An 18218-nucleotide genomic window follows, 5' to 3' on the forward strand; every position below is an offset into this window, starting at 1 on the left:
TGGCATCTGGTCTCAACACTTCATGGGAAATAGATGGGGAAACAGTGTCAGACTTTGTTTTTTGGGGGCTCCAAAAATCACTGCAGATGGTGACTGCAGCCATGAAATTAAAAGACGCTTACTCCTTGGAAGAAAAGTTATGACCAACCTAGATAGTATATTCAAAAGCAGAGACATTACTTTACCGACTAAGGTCCGTCTAGTCAAGGCTATGGTTTTTCCAGTGGTCATGTATGGATGTGAGAGTTGGACTGTGAAGAAGGCTGAGCGCTGAAGAATTGATGTGTTTGAACTGTGGTGTTGGAGAAGACTCTTGAGGGTCCCTCGGACTGCAAGGAGATCCAACCAGTCCGTTCTGAAGGAGATCAGTCCTGGGTGTTCTTTGGAAGGAATGATGCTAAAGCTGAAGCTCCAGTACTTTGGACACCTCATGCGAAGAGTTGACTCATTGGAAAAGACTGATGCTGGGAGAGATTGGGGGCAGGAGGAGAAGGGGACGACCCAGGATGAGATGGCTGGAGGGCATCACTGACTCGATGGACGTGAGTCTGAGTGAACTCCAGGAGCTGGTGATGGACAGGAAGGCCTGGCGTGCTGCAATTCATGGGGTCGCAAAGAGTCGGACATGACAGAGCAACTGAACTGAACTGTGAGAGGCACGGGCAGCTTAAAACATTCTAGGAATGTAGAGCCTTTCAAGGAGTTAAAAATCAATAGAATAGAACTGGTTAAGGGTTTCATTGTTGAGCCAATGCTTGCTGCCAAGTTTTCATATCTTTCGTTGTGTACCTGGGAGTGCATTAATTAATATAGCTGATATATAGAGATATAAGTAGTAGCCTTGATATTAACAACATTAAACTTTGAGTTAATAAATTCTTTCCTTGTTATAGCCCGCACCTTTGCCCTATAGGAATGTAACTATTTAGTGCTTTCTGAGAGTGGCACCAGACTTTGGAAAGAACAACACTTTTAGGGAAAATAAGTTTTCTGGTTGACGAACTCTTATCAGAAAAGGGTCATAAAATGCTAATAGGCCTCCTGGCCAGAAGATGATGTAAATCACCTAAGACCTGTGTATACAGATAGGTATGCAGAAAGAAAGGTCTCAATAAGGGTCAGGACTGCTGACTCTGCATCTTCCATTATTCTCTATGTACAACTTAGGGTATAAAAGCTCCTTTTGAAAATCAAGTTGCCTTGCCTGGGAAACCCATGGACAGAGGAGCCTGGTGGGCTACAGTCCATGGGTTCACAAAAAAAAAAAAAAAAAAAAAAGGAAAGAAAATCAAGTTGCAAGCCTTGCTCACCGAAACTTGGTCTCCCCATGTCATTCTTTCTTTCGTTCTCTCTCTCCCTTTCTCTTTCCTTTTCAGGCTGACTCCCTGGAGTGCAGGGGCGCTCTGAGTTCACTTCTCTGCCCAGGCTTCTAAGACCCACTCGAGAGGGTGCCCCATTTGGGAGGGCGCCTGTGGCCTACGTGAACAGAGCAAGTCCTATGCTGGGGCTTTATTGGCTTTCTGTGTAAACCAAGGAATATCAGCCTCTTTCCTCTATTTTATTAACTGCAATATTCTTTCTTTATCTCTCTCTATATCTCTAAATAAATCTTAGTCGCCGATGCCGTCACACTTCGGATACCCTGGAATGGATGGGGTGACTTTTCACATAGTATCTCATCCCATGCCTCTCCTGGGCTCCATTACAATGTGTTAGGAGAGCTCCAAGAGAGTAGAACATGCTTCAATGAGCAAGTCTTCCCTCTGCATCAAGCTTACTATTGTTCCATGGGACACGTTGATCAGTCATTATGCTGTGGCACTGTCAAAAGGTATGAATGCAGAGATGCAAGAGTGAGTTTATGTAATGATCACAAGATTTCTTACTTCCTTAAAACTGTCAAAATTGATGCCATAAATATCCTTGTGCATGTTTGTTCTTACAACGATAATTTCTGCTGAATTTGAATTCTTAAAAGTTGATTGGTGGCTTTAGGAGAATGAAAAGTTGATTGGTGGCTTTAAGAGAATGAAACTGAGCAATTGCAAGTTGTACTCCAAAAACATTCTATTAATTTTTACACTCTAGATTCAATCCTGCCCCCCCCCCCTTGAAAAGCACACTGAACATAATACCTAAAATTTATTGAAGTTTTTTTTTTTTTTCGGTAGTGTGGGGTCTTAGTTGTGGCACATGAGGTCTTTTAGTTGTAGCATGCCAAGTCTTTAGCTGCATTATGTGGTACTGAGTTCCCTGCCCAGGGATTGAATCATGGGTACCTGCATTGGGAGTCTTAAACACTGGACCATCAGGTAAGTCCCTGGTAAGCATTTTTTGAACTAGAACTATGACAGACTTGATAACATCATCTCAATTCATTCAAGGCTGTGGATGTTGGACACGTCTGTTAATTACTATGCAAATGAGAAAAATGAGAGGCTAAGCCTGATCAGTTCAGTCGCTCAGTCGCGTTTGATTCTGTGACCCCATGGACTGCAGCACGCCAGGCCTCCCTGTCCATCACCAACTCCCAGAGTTTATTCAAACCCATGTCCATTGAGTCAGTGATGCCATCCAACCATCTTATCCTCTGTCATCCTCTTCTCCTGCCTTCAATCTTTCCCAGCATCAGGGTCTTTTCAAATGACTCAGCTCTTCGCATCAGGCAGCCAAAGTGTTGCAGTTTCAGTTTCAACATCAGCCTTTCCAATGAGGATCCAGGACTGATTTCCTTTAGGATGGACTGTTTGGATCTCACAGGAGAGAAACCTTACATGTTCAGTGACTGTGGAAAAGGCTTCACTGAGATGTCTTATTGCATGCCATTGAACTCATACATATGAGAAACCCTTTATATGCAGTGAATGTGGGAAAGGTTCACCTTGAAGAACAGTCTTAGCACACATCAGCAAACTCACAGAGAAGAGAAACTATATATGTGCAGTGAATGTGGGAAAGGCTTTTCAACAAAGCACTACTTCATCATACATCAGCAAACTCATACAGGAGAGAAACCGTATGTGTGTAGTGTCTGCGGAAAAGGCTTCACTATGAAGGGTGATCTTGTACATTAGTGCAATCATACTACTGAGAAACCATTTATATGCAGTGATTGTGGGAAAGCCTTTACTGTGAAGAGCCAACTGATTGTACATGAGTGAACTCATACAGGGGAGAAATCCTACCTATGCAGTGAATGCAGGAAGGCCTCTCCAGCCAAGGCCCACCTCATCAGACATCAGTGAACTCACACTGGAGAGGAACCCTATATATGCAGTGATTGTGGAAAAGGCTTCGTTCAGAAAGGCAGTCTCATTGTGCATGAACGAACTCACTGTAGAGAAACCCAATGTATGCAGTAAATGTGTGGCAAAGGCTTATTCTCAAAAAGGAAGCTTAGTGCACACCTATGAACTCATACTGGAGAGAAACCATATATGTGTAATGAACATGGCAAGGGCTTAGATTTCCCTGGTGCCTCAGGAAGTAAAGCATCTGCCTACAACTCGTGAGACCCAGGTTCAATCCCTGGGTTGGGAAGATCTCCTGGAGAAGGAAATGGCAACCCACTCCAGTATTCTTGCCTGGAAAGTCCCATGGACAGAGGAGCCTGGTAGGCTACAGACCATGGGATCACAAAGAGTCGGACATGACTGAGCGACTTCACTTTCTGTAAGGAGTACTCTAGGTATATATCAGCAGATTTGCACTGGAGAGAAACTATACAAATGCAGCGAGTGTGGTAAAGCATTTAGAAAGAAGACATGCCTGATAGAACATCAGAGATTTTATTCAGGAAATGCTTTTTTGCATGTACTGAATGTGGAAAATTCTCTTTACACAAAAATGATCTCATCACCTGTTAGAGAATTCACGTGGGAAAGAGGCCATATGAATGCTGTGAATGTGGAAAAGCCTTTACCACAAAGTCAGGGCTCAAGGTTCATCGATGAAAACATACGGGAGAGGGGCCCTTTGGATGCAGCAAAAGTGGGAAGGCTTTTGCTCACTTGTTAATCCTTGTTAAACATAAATGAAATCACAGGTAGTCTCTTTGGGCTAATGTGTAGTAAGTTGCAGACCCTCAAAAAATAGTATGCAGAGAAGAATTGCAATGCAAAGAATGTGGTATTATCTTTAGTGATTACAGCATATTTTATATTGATGAAAAAATATACGAGACAACTCAGGTAAAACCAGCCTTCTTCAGCGTTACTGGTCGGGGCATAGACTTGAATTACCGTGATAGTGAATGGCTTGCCTTGGAAATGAACAGAGATCATTCTGTTTTGAGATTGCATCCAAGTACTGCATTTCAGACTCTTGTTGACCATGATGGCTACTCCATTTCTTCTAAGGGATTCCTGCCTACAGTAGTAGATATAATGGTCATCTGAGTTAAATTCACCCATTCCAGTCCATCTTAGTTCGCTGATTCCTAGAATGTCGATGTTCACTCTTGTTGTCTCCTCTTTGACCACTTCCAATTTACCTTGACTCATGGACCTAGCATTCCAGGTTCCTATGCAATATTGCTCTTTACAGCATCAGACTTTGCTTATATCACCAGTCACATCCACATTGTGGATATTGGGTATTGTTTTTGCTTTGGCTCCATCCCTTCATTCTTTCTGGAGTTATTTCTCTACTGATCACCAGTAGCATATTGGGCACCTATCGACCTGGAGAGTGCATCTTTCAGTATCCTATCTTTTTGCCTTTTCATACTGTTCATGGGGTTCTCAAGGCAAGTGGGTTGCCATTCCCTTCTGCAGTGGACCACATTCTGTCAGACCTCTCCACCATGACCCGTCCATCTTGGGTGGCCCCCAAATGGCATGACTTAGTTGCATTGAGTTAGACAAGGCTGTGGTCCGTGTGATCAGATTAGCTAGTTTTCTGTGATTGTGGTTTCAGTCTGTCTGCCCTCTGATGCCCTCTCTCAGTGCCTACCATCTTACTTGGGTTTCTCTTACCTTGGATGTGGGGTATCTCTTCACGGCTGCTCCAGCAAAGCACAGCCTCTGCTCCTTACCTCAGACATGGGGTATCTCCTCTCGGCCACTGCCCCTGACCTTGGATGTAGGGTAGTTCCTCTTGGCTGCACTTAAGTTGAACAGTTCTATGAAGACCTACAAAACCTTCTAGAACTAACACCCAAAAAAGATGTCCTTTTCATTATAGGGAACTAGAATGCAAAAGTAGGAAGTCAAGACACACCTGGAGTAACAGGCAAATTTGGCTTTGGAATACCGAATGAAGCAGGGCAAAGGCTAACAGAGTTCTGCCAAGAGAAGGCACTGGTCATAGCAAACACCCTCTTCCAACAACACAAGAGAAGACTCTACACACAGACATCACCAGATGGTCGACACTGAAATCAGATTGATTATATTCTTTGGAGCCAAAGATGGAGAAGCTCTATACAGTCAGCAAAAAAAAAAAAAAAAAAGACCAAGAGTTGACTGTGGCTCAGATCATGAACACCTTATTGCCAAATTCAGACTGAAATTGAAGGAAGTGGAGAAAACCACTAGATCATTCAGGAATGACCTAAATCAAATCCCTTATGACTCTACAGTGGAAGTGAGAAAGATTTAAGGGACTAGATCTGCTAGAGTGCCTGATGAACTATGGATGGAGGTACATGGCATTGTACAGGAGACAGGAATCAAGACCATCCCCAAGAAAAAGAAATGCAAAAAAAGCAAAATGGCTGTCTGAGGAGGCCTTACAAATAGCTGTGAAAAGCAGAGGAGAAAAGGAAAGATATACCCATTTGAATTCAGAGTTCCAAAGAATAACAAGGAGGGATAAGAAAGACTTCCTCAGCGATCAATGCAAAGAAATAGAGGAAAACAATAGAATGGGAAAGACTAGAGATCTCTTCAAGAAAATTAGAGATACCAAGGGAACATTTCATGCAAAGATGGGCTCAATAAAGGACAGAAATGGTAGGGACCTAACAGAAGCAGAAGATATTAAGAAAAGGTGGCAAGAATACACAGAAGAACTGTACAAAAAGATCTTCACGACCCAGATAATCACGATGGTGTGATCACTCATCTAGAGCCAGACATCCTGTAATGTGAAGTCAAGTGGGCCTTAGGGAGCATCACTATGAACAAAGCTAGTGGAGGTGATGGAATTCCAGTTGAGCTATTTCAAATCCTGAAAGATGATGCCATGAAAGTGCTGCACTCAATATGCCAGCATATCTGGAAAACAGCAGTGGCCACAGGACTGGAAAAGGTCAGTTTCATTCCAATCCCAAAGAAAGGCAATGCAAAAGAATGCTCAAACTACCGCACAATTGCACTCATCTCACACGCTAGTAAAGTGATTCTTAAAATTCTCCAAGCCAGGCATCAGCAATATGTGAACCATGAACTTTCAGTTGTTCAAGCTGCTTTTAGAAAAGGCAAAGGAACCAGAGATCAAATTGCCAACATCCGATGGATCACTGAAAAAGCAAGAGAGTTCCAGAAAAACATCTATTTCTGCTTTATTGACTATGCCACAGCATTTGACTGTGTGGGTCACAAAAAACTGTGGAAAATTCTAAAAGAGATGGGCATACCAGTCCACCTGACCTGCCTCTTGAGAAACCTGTATGCAGGTCAGGAAGCAACAGTTAGAACTGGACATGGAACAACAGACTGGTTCCCAAAAGGAAAAGGAGTACATCAAGGCTGTATATTGTCACCCTACTTATTTAACTTGTATGCAGAGTACATCATGAGAAACGCTGGGCTGGAGGAAGCACAAGCTGGAATCAAGATTGCCGGGAGAAATATCAATAACCTCAGATATGCAGATGACACCACTCATAAGGCAGAAAGTGAAGAGGAACTAAAAAGCCTCTTGATGAAAGTGAAAAAGGAGAGTGAAAAAGCTGGCTTAAAGCTCAACATTCAGAAAACGAAGATCATGGCATCTGGTCCCATCACTTCATGGCAAATAGATGGGAAAACAGTAGAAACAGTGGCTGACTTCATTTTTCTGGGCTCCAAATTCACCACAGATGGTGACTGCAGCCATGAAATTAAAAGACGCTTACTCCTTGGAAGGAAAGTTATGACCAACCTAGACAGCATATTAAAAAGCAGAGACATTACTTTGTCAACAAAGGTCTGTCTAGTCAAGGCTATGGTTTTTCCAGCGGTCATGTATGGATGTGAGAGCTGGACTATAAAGAAAGCTGAATGCCGAAGAATTGAGGCTTTTGAACTGTGGTGTTCGAGAAGACGCTTGAGAGTCCCTCGGACTGCAAGGAGAGCCAACCAGTCCATCCTAAAGGAGATCAGTCCTGGGTGTTCATTGGAAGGACTGATGTTGAAGCTGAAACTCCAATACTTTGGCCACCTGATGCAAAGAGCTGACTCATTGGAAAAGACCCTGATGCTGGGAAAGATGAGGGCAGGAGGAGAAGGGGACGACAGAGGATGAGATGGTTGGATGGCATCTCCGACTCAATGGACATGGGTTTGGGTAGACTCCAGGAGTTGGTGATAGACAGGGAGGCCTGGTGTGCTGCGGTTCATGGGTTTTCAAAGAGTTGGACACGACTGAGCGATTGAACTGAACTGAAAACCAACCTCGGTGAAAATATTTTAGGACATTTTATGTCCAAAAAATATACTGAGATAAAACCTATGTAGTGTGAAAGTCTAGGAAAGCCTTCAGTGGGAATAGACCAGATCATATGTGGTCATCATGAATCACAGGTAAGTGAATATTTCTATAATTAGAAATTAATAGAAATACAACTGTGGGGAAGCCTTTGCCCAGAAATAACACTTCAACAGATGTCAGTTAACTCTGGAGAAATACTTTACTATGGCGATGAATTTGGCAAGATTTGAGTAATATCACTGCATCATTTGTCAGGAAATATGTGTAGAAACCCATTCAATATCGTAGGCTTTAACAAAATATCTGATAACAATGAAGGAAAGTAGCCTTGGGGAAAGGATGAAGAGCATTATGTCATAAGTCTAAACTTAAGGGATGATACACCTCACAAGCCCCAAGAGAAAGGATAATTTCAACCACATTTCTAGTTGCCTTGTCATTGATCTTATACATTTTAAGTAGTAGTAGTTAGTGTTGTCACTGCTGCTGCTGCTAAGTCGCTTCAGTCGTGTCTGACTCTGTGCGACCCCACAGACGGCAGCCCACCAGGCTTCCCTGTCCCTGGGATTCTCCAGGCAAGAACACTGGAGTGGGATGCCATTTCCTTCTCCAATGCATAAAGGTGAAAGTGAAGTCGCTCAGTCGTGTCCCAGATTGAATTTTAATATATACAGTGGAGGAGTGTTCAATGACTATTTTATTATTTAACCTTCGCATTTCTTTGGTTCTAAGTTTGTGTTATTTCAAAGTATTTGAAGTACTTCAAAATGAAACACTTTACTCGTTTCATAAGTACTACTCCATGTATTTGGATGTATTTAGCCAAATTTATAAGTAGCATTTGGGGGTTTATAAAATTAATATAAATGTTATATTTTTAGAATTTTGAATTTTGAAATGTTTAGAATTACAAAAACTGAAATATTCCAAAAATTTTCTAAATGCTTTTCAGCCCACTCTTCCCAAAGCTAAAATGTTATATAAGCACACAGTTAACCATAAACAGAGGAAATGGAAATTGTTACAGTGCTATTAACTACAATTGGGTTGATTGCACCAGTTTTACCATGCACTCGGTTTTGCTTGATTTTTATATATCACTTCAAGAAACAATCATATATGTAGGTTTATATAACCAACACCACAGTAAAAATTCAGAATGCTTTGTCAACACAAACTCCCTCATGATACATCCTCATAGTCACAACCTTTCCCCGACCCTAACCCTTGGCATCACAGATCTTTTTGCAGCTATCTTTTTTCATTTGGAGAATATTAGAAAAACAGAATTGTTTAGCATATATCCTTTTGAGTTTGACCTTGTAAAATAATAGAAAATTGACCTGCTGGTCTGTGTTACCAGTTTCTGGCACAGAGCTCCTGAACCCTCGAAAATTCTACATAATGAGAGCATCTGGAATGTCTCTTATGCTATTGATGTGGCTGTGGGTGGGCTCCTGGATGGGGGATGGTCACCAGAAAGATCAAGCCATGATTAGAAGTTTGGAATTTTCAGCACACTTTCCATCCTCCAGAGAGCAGAGAAGGGCTAAAAACGGAGTTACTAATTGATCATGCCTATGTAAGGAAGCCTCCGTAAAGTCCCAATAGTGTGTGCTTTGGAGAGCTTCTAGATGGATGAACACATACAGGCCTGGGGAGAGGAACACACCACAGCGTAGGAGCAGAAGCTCCTGTGCTCGAGACCCTCCTGGTCCTGTTTTTCTCTTCATTTGGTCATTCATCTTTGTCCTTTATCGTTTCCTTTAATAAACTGAGTTCTGTGAGCTTTTCAGCAAGCTGTGCCGTGCTAAGTCACTTCAGTCATGTCTGACTCTTTGCAACCCCCTGGAGTGTTGCAAAGTTCGTGGACCCCACTGACAGGCTGTCTGTGAGACTCTCCAGGCAAGGATTTGTAGCCAAGTCAGACAAGTTGTAGGTAACTTGGGGACCTGCTACTTAGAACTGGCATCTGTACTGGGGCAGCAGCATTTAGGACCAAGCCCTTTACTTCTGGGGTCTGGCAATATCTCTGCATAGAGAGGGTTATAACTGAGTCAGACTTGAAAGGTTGTTGAATCACGACGCCGGGATTCTTGGCCCCCGGAGGAGAAGAATTCAATCCGGGGCCAGAGACGAGGCTTGATCGCTCAGAGCTCCTGTGTAATAAAGTTTTATTAAAGTATAAAGGAGATAGAGAAAGCTTCTGACACAGGCATCAGAAAGGGGCAGAAAGAGTACCCTCCTGCTTGTCTTCAGCTGGATGTTATATAGTCACTAGCAGTTAATGAAAGAAAGGAATGGCACCAGGCCCCTCACCCATAAGATGCATTTTGGGATAATCTTGGCACCAAATAGTTCATCCTGGACCATAAAATGATTAACTTGAATCTTGAAAAAGGGCAGAGCACCATACAAATAATTTCATTTACATAGATTGCAGGAACAATATCTGAGTATAACATACTGGTTTGTCAAGTAGTTTCTGAGCCAAAAGGCGGAACCAACTTGAAGACAGAGTTTGGGGTAAATGCATAGTATATTAGCATAGCTTAAGATAAACATTTCCGTAAGAAAAGGCATTGGTTATCTCTAGGTTTGAGAATGGTTAACTTCAGGTGAAACCAGGTGTCATGGCAACACAGTATTTTAGGAGAAACCTCCTTTTAAATTTGTATAGAGAAGGAAAAAATATCGCTAGTTTGTTTCCTCCTGCCGCTTAAGAGAGATAAAAATGTCTGACACTTGCAGGCTATTTCCTCCGTTTGGAGACCCCTGGCCTTCCTGCCTGTTAGCCTCTCAGACTTAAGGACTCAGTTGGTATAGAGGAGATGACAGACATGTCACACGTGTTGCAATTGTGGCAGTAGTGTGAGAAAAAGAAATACAAGCATAGATTTTTTCCAACATAGACCTCAAGTAGATTCAACCTTTGATCCAACCAGAAGCTCTCTGCACAATTTTTTCTTCCACAAGAATATCAGACTTCAGGTAAACTGGCCGCACTCAAGGTGTTACTGCCTAAGGGCTCAAGGGCACCATCAACTTGCCCGTTTTGCCCAAACTGATGACTAGAACGCATCTCATACCACATTGGCCTTGGCAAGGTGCCAGCCTCAGAAGACTTAACGTGTCTGTGACTGGGGTACCCGTATGACATTTCCATGTCTTCCCACCCAGCAAAGCGATAACAGCTGTTGAAGCCATTCCCATCCTAAAGGCCAGAACCTCTCTGAGGTCACGGAGCCATATGATGTCATAGAACCTGTGGGAGGCTAGAACTCAGGAAACTAACCCAGAGCCCTCAGCAGATATGCCTCCTCCCGGGCCCTCCAAGTCCCTAGCAACAGCCACAGATGCACTCTGGGGAGAACACATTAGAAGCAGAACTGGTTTTGGACCAGGTTCAGGCTTTGGTAGTTACGGAAGGACTCTTGGGGGCTCAGGCTGGTGAGCCTGATTCTGGGTAAGAATCCCCAGTGAGGGGGGGTCTGTGAAGGGTCAGTGAAGAGGGAATGCGTGTCAGTGTCCATATCGGGGGTTTCCTTTGGGTTGAGACACTGAGGAATCTGGGTGTTAGTAATGGGGCCTTTGATTAAGGCTTAAGCTGAAGTGTTTAATGATCAGTGGTTCTGTTGGTCAGGGTTTAGGGTACATGTGTTAAGCTCTGCAAGATTCAGTAATTGAAAACTGGATGGAAGGTGTGAAACTAATGAGCATGGTTTCTCCCCTAGGTTAGCAATTTAATATCCAGCTCCTGTTCTTGGACAGCAAGGAGATCAAACCAGTGAATCCTAAAGGAAATCAGCCCACTGCTCAGCAGGCTCTTAACTGACTTTTAAGAACTCTGTTCTGGATATCAGTTCTTTATCAGTATAAGGCTTATGGGATGAATGTGTTGAGATTCCTTTGAGAGTCCCTGCCCCCACACTGCCTCCGCCCCTACTCCGCCCCGGCCCCGCCACTGGAATTTTTTTTGGGGGGGGGGGGGGCTATGAACCTCTACTTTATTTGCTGAAAAGTCTATCTTTCTCCATTTTGAATAAACTTTTTACCTCTCTGAAACACTTGAGTGTAACTGACTTATGTGGGTCTTCTTGGGATCTCTATTGTATTCCTTTGTTCTGTTTTATCCTTTCACCAATACTACTGAAGGTTTATAAATCTTGAAATCTGTTGATGTGAGCTCTATATGTTGGTTCTTTTTGGTCATTTTTTTTTTTTTTTTTGCTATTTTCAGTAGAAAAATCTGGCAAATATTACCGTTGTTGTCCCTTTAATAGTCTATACCCCTAGACATGATGTTATTAGAAAGGGACTTCGATTCAGAAGTGTCTTTTCCAATATGGATAACCCTTGTTTAATGAGGAAAACAGACTGACCTAAAAGAAGGTCAATATCCCAAATACCTGATCAGTACTCCTCAAAATGAAGACTGGAAAAAGAGAAAAGGGTGAGAAATGGTCACAGAACAAGGGAATTCAGGAAAACATGATGTTTAAAGGCAGTATTCCCTGGGTTGAATCCTGAGACAGAAAGAGGACAGTAGTGGAAAAACTTGTGAAATCCAAATAGAAACTAATTTAGTTGAGTGTCATAGCAATGTTACTATCTTAATTTGATAAACGTATGATGGTTACATAGGGGCTACCCAGGTGGCTCACTGGGTAAAGAATCTGTCAGCAATGCAAAAGATGCAGGAGGCTTGAGTCTGATCCCTGGGTCAGGAAGATCCCCTGGAGGAGGGCATGACAACCCACCCCAGTATTCTTGCCTGGAGAATCCCATGGACAGAGGAGCCTAGCAGGATACAGTTCATAGGGCCATGAAGAGTCAGATGCAACTGAGCACACACAAACCAAGGTTATATAAAATATTCACATGAGAGGAAGTCAAATGAAGGTATATATGCATTCTTTGTAGTACTTTGTGACTTTTGTGTAAATCTAAAGTCTTCTCCAAATAAAAATTTAAAATAGGTATTTGTGGTTGTTGTTCAGTTGCCCAGTCATGTCTGACTCTTTGCGACCCCATGGTCTGTATCACATCAGGCCTCCCTATCTTTCACCATCTCCCAGAGTTTGCCCCACTTCACGTCCATTGCATCGGTGATGCCATCCAGCCATCTCATCCTCTGGCGCTCTCTTCTCCTGTCCTCAATATTTCCCAGCATCAGGGACTTTTCCAGTGAGTCTGCTGTTCACATCAGATGACCAAAATACTGGAGCTTCAGCTTCAGCAACAGCATCAGTCCTTCCAAAGTGTATTCAGGGTTGGATTTCCCTTAATATTGACTGGTTTGTTCTCCTTGCAGTCCAAGGGACTTCCAGGAGTCTTCTCTAGCACCATAGTTCGAAGCCATCAAATTTTTGGTGATCTGCCTTCTCTATGGACAAGCTCTCACATCCATATGTGACCATTGGGAAGACCATAGCCTTGACTATACGGACCTTTGTCAGCAGAGTAATGTCACTGCTTTTCAAAACAATGTCTAGGTTTGTCATAGCTAAAATAGGTATAAATTATATCAATTATATCTCAAAGCTGTAAAAAATAGGTTTGATCTAGTTTCATCATTTAATTTCTCATTATAAATGTATTTCCATATTATAAAATGTTCTTATATATCTATAATTTATATTATGTGTCTGTAATAATATGATGGGTGAACTAGTAGGGTAGTAATTTGAGCCATATATAAAAGATGTGCATTAAATAGGGTTATACTTGAAAAACATAAGGCATTCAGTTATATTCAGTTTATATTATGACCCTCTCATTATCCATATTCTTACATTATCACTTCAAGATTTGTTGTACAATTTTTCTTATATATCCCAGATAGCTCCAATTTTTAAAATCCTAAATAGCCTTATAATTTTGCAGTTATAGCTGGTGTATTTTAAAATGTCCATATCTTATAAATTTTGTAGTACAGAACAGCAATTGATTTTAACAGTTTTATAGGTATAATTTATATGTAACATTTGCCAGTAGTCAATAACATTTAATAAGTGGTGTTACAATTTAATACAACATTAACATTTGTATTAACATTTAACAATAGGTTAATGACATTTAACACAACATTAACACTTGTGTTAATATTTAACATTTAACAATAGGATTGTGCATCCATCACCATGATCTAATATGTAGAAATTTTCATAACCCCCCAAAATAATTCGACACTTGACTTAATGAATTTTGAGTACTCTTTATATATTCTGAATATCCTTTGTCAGATGTTAAATGTGTAAATATTTTCTCCCAATCTCTAGCTCCACTCATTTATTTTATGGCTCAGCCTTTTTTGTCTTGCTGCAGAACCCTTTGGCTCCCTTAGGTTCATGAAGTTTGTCTCCTGTCTGCTTCTTTAAGTTTATGCTTTTACTTCTTATATTTAGGACTGAGATCTATTTTGAGTTAAATTTTGTGTATCATTAGGGTTAAGGGTCTGAAGTTATTTTTCTGCAGATAATTATATAAGTATACCAGCATCTTTTGTTGAAAAGACTAAGCCCATGGAATTATCTTAATGTCTTGGCCAAATAGCTATTGACCTTAATAGTTTTGGACTCTCAATTCTGGTTGTGCCATTCTCATTGTCTCCAGACCTTCACTGGCCTAATTTTTAGTGGCCTTTCCCAATCAAAATTTAAGCTTTGGAGGGGTGGTCCTAAGATGGCAACCTCAGAGACCTCTGGGACAATGTTAAATGCCCCAACATTCAATCACAGGAGTCCCAGAAGAAGAAGACGAAAAGAAAGACCATGAGAAAATACTTGAGGGGATAATAGTTGAAAACTTCCCTAAAATGGGGAAGGAAATAATCACCCAAGTCCAAGAAATCCAGAGAGTCCCAAACAGGATAAACCCAAGGAAAAACACCCAAAGACACATATTAATCAAATTAACAAAGATCAAACACAAAGAACAAATATTAAAAGCAGCAAGGGAAACCAACAAATAACACACAAGGGGATTCCCATAAGGATAACAGCTGATCTTTCAATAGAACCTCTTCAGGCCAGGAGGGAATGGCAGGACATACTTAAAGTGATGAAAGAAAATAACCTATGGCCCAGATTACTGTACCCAGCAAGGATCTGATTCAAATATGAAGGAGAAATCAAAAGCTTTACAGACAAGCAAAAGCTGAGAGAATTCAGCACCATCAAATGAGCTCTCTAACAAATGCTAAAGGATCTTCTCTAGACAGGAAACACAAAAAGGGTGTATAAGCTCGAATGGAAAACAATAAAGTAAATGGCAACGGGATCATACTTACCAATAATTACCTCAAACATAAATGGTTTGAATGCCCCAACCAAAAGACAAAGCCTGGCTGAATGGATACAAAAACAAGACCCCTATATATGTTGTCTACAAGAGACCCATCTAAAAACAAGGGACACATACAGACTGAAAGTGAAGGGGTGGAAAAAGATATTCCACGCAAATAGAGACCAAAAGAAAGCAGGAGTAGCAATATTCATATCAGATAAAATAGACTTTAAAACAAAGGCTGTGAAAAGAGACAAAGAAGGACACTATATAATGATCAAAGGATCAATCCAAGAAGAAGATATAACAATTATAAATATATACGCACCCAATACAGGAGCACCGCAATATGTAAGACAAATGCTAACAAGTATGAAAGGGGAAATTAACAATAACACAATAATAGTGGGAGACTTTAATAGCCCACTCACACCTATGGATAGATTAACTAAACAGAAAATTAACAAGGAAACATAAACTTTAAACAATACAATAGACCAGTTAGACCTAATTGATATCTATAGCACATTTCACCCCAAAACAATGAATTTCACCTTTTTCTCAAGCGCACATGGAACCTTCTCCAGGACAGATCACATCTGGGCCATAAATCCAGCCTTGGTAAATTTTAAAAAAAAAATGAAATCATTCCAAGCATCTTTTCTGACCACAACACAGTAAGATTAGATCTCAATTATAGGAGAAAAACTATTAAAAATTCCAACACATGGAGGCTGAACAACACGCTGCTGAATAACCAACAAATCACAGACGAAATAAAAAAAGAAATCAAAATATGCATAGAAATGAATGAAAATGAAAACACAACAACCCAAAACCTGTGGGACACTTTAAAAGCATTGATAAGGGGAAGGTTCATAGCAATACAGGCATACCTCAAGAAACAAGAAAAAAGTCAAATAAATAACCTAACTCTATACCTAAAGCAACTAGAAAAGGAAGAAATGAAGAACCCCAGTGTTGGTAGAAGGAAAGAAATCTTAAAAATTAGGGCAGAAATAAATGCAAAAGAAACAAAAGAGACCATAGCAAAAATCAACAAAGCCAAAAGCTGGTTCTTTGAGAAGATAAATAAAATTGACAAACCATTAGCCAGACTTATCAAGAAACAAAAGGAGAAAAATCAAATCAATAAAATTAGAAATGAAAATGGAGAGATCACAACAGACAACACAGAAATACAAAGGATCATAAGAGACTACTATCACCAATTACATGCCAATAAAATGGACAACTTGGAAGAAACGGACAAATTCTTAGAAAAGTATAACTTTCCAAAACTGAACCAGGAAGAAACAGAAAATCTTAACAGACCCATCACAAGCACGGAAATCGAAACTGTAATCAGAAATCTTCCAGCAAACAAAAGCCCATGTCTAGACAGCTTCACAGCTGAATTCTACCAAAAATTTAGAGAAGAGCTAACACCTATCCTACTCAAACTCTTCCAGAAAATTGCAGAGGAAGGTAAACTTCCAAACTCATTCTATGAGGCCACCATCACCCTAATACCAAAACCTGACAAAGATGCCACAAAAAAAGAAAACTACAGGCCAATATTACTGATGAACATAGATGCAAAAATCCTTAACAAAATTCTAGCAATCAGAATCCAACAACACATTAAAAAGATCATACATCATGACCAAGTGGGCTTTATCCCAGGGATGCAAAGATTCTTCAATATCTGCAAATCAATCAATGTAATACACCACATTAACAAATTGAAAAATAAAAGCCATATGATTATCTCAATAGATAATCATAGAGAAAGCCTTTAGTAAAATTCAACATCCATTTATGATAAAAACTCTCCAGAAAGCAGGAATAGAAGGAACATACCTCAACATAATAAAAGCTATATATGACAAACCCACAGCAAACATTATCCTCAATGGTGAAAAATTGAAAGCATTTCCCCTAAAGCCAGGAACAAGACAAGAGTGCCCACTTTCCCCACTACTATTCAACATAGTTTTGGAAGTTTTGGCCACAGCAATTAGAGCAGAAAAAGAAATAAAAGGAATCCAAATTGGAAAAGAAGAAGTAAAACTCTCACTGTTTGCAGAAGACATGATCCTCTACGTAGAAAACCCTAAAGACTCCACCAGAAAATTACAAGAACTAATCAATGAATATAGTAAAGTTGTGGGATAAAATCAACACACAGAAATCCCTTGCATTCCTATACACTAATAATGAGAAAATAGAAAGAGAAATTAAGGAAACAATTCCATTCACCATTGCAATGAAAAGAATAAAATACTTAGGAATATATCTACCTAAAGAAACAAAATATCTATATATAGAAAACTATAAAACACTGGAGAAAGAAATCAAAGAGGACATTAATAGATCGAGAAATACCGTGTTAATGGATTGGAAGAATCAATATAGTGAAAATGAGTATACTACCCAAAGCAATCTATAGATTCAATGCAATCCCTATCAAGCTACCAATGGCATTTTTCACAGAGCTAGAACAAATAATTTCACAATTTGTATGGAAATACAAAAAACCTCGAATAGCTAAAGCAATTTTGGGAAAGAAGAACGGAACTGGAGGAATCAACCTGCCTGACTTCAGGCTCTACTACCAAGCCACAGTCAGCAAGACAGTATGGTACTGGCACAAGGACAGAAATATAGATCAATGGAACAAAATAGAAAGCCCAGAGATAAACCAATGCACTTATGGACACCTTATCTTTGAAAAAGGAGGCAAGAATATACAATGGAGAAAAGACAATCTCTTTAACAAGTGGTGCTGGGAAAACTGGTCAACCACTTGTTAAAGAATGAAACTAGAACACTTTCTAACACCATACACAAAAATAAACTCAAGATGGATTAAAGATGGATTAAAGATCTAAACATAAGACCAGAAACTATAAAACTCCTAGAGGAGTTATAGGCAAAACACTCTGACATAAACCACAGCAGGATCCTCTATGACCCACCTCCCAGAATATTGGAAATAAAAGCAAAAATAAACAAATGGGATCTAATAAAACTTAAAAGCTTCTGCACAACAAAGGAAACTATAAGCAAGGTGAAAAGACAGCCTTCTGAATGGGAGAAAATAATAGCAAATGAAGCAACTGACAAAGGATTAATCTCAAAAATATACAAGCAACTCTCGCAGCTCAATTCCAGAAATATAAATGACCCAATCAAAAAATAAGCCAAAGAACTAAACAGATTTCTCCAAAGAAGACACACAGAGGGAGTGCTATGGTCGGGTAGGTTGCTGTCCGCAGCAGAGGCCTGTGCCG

At 40.4% G+C, this 18218-nt stretch overlaps 1 long non-coding RNA gene across 1 annotated transcript; it reads left to right on the forward strand.

The window, feature by feature from the left end:
- Positions 1 to 3545: 3545 nt before the first annotated feature.
- Positions 3546 to 11700, forward strand: LOC138419200 (uncharacterized). Its single transcript, XR_011248870.1, has 2 exons — positions 3546 to 7727; positions 11370 to 11700. It is a non-coding gene; the product is annotated as an uncharacterized lncRNA (long non-coding RNA).
- The last annotated feature ends 6518 nt before the right edge of the window (positions 11701 to 18218 follow it).

The sequence above is a fragment of the Ovis canadensis genome, chromosome 14 (genome assembly GCF_042477335.2).
Source record: "Ovis canadensis isolate MfBH-ARS-UI-01 breed Bighorn chromosome 14, ARS-UI_OviCan_v2, whole genome shotgun sequence".
NCBI classification, from domain to species: domain Eukaryota; kingdom Metazoa; phylum Chordata; class Mammalia; order Artiodactyla; family Bovidae; genus Ovis; species Ovis canadensis.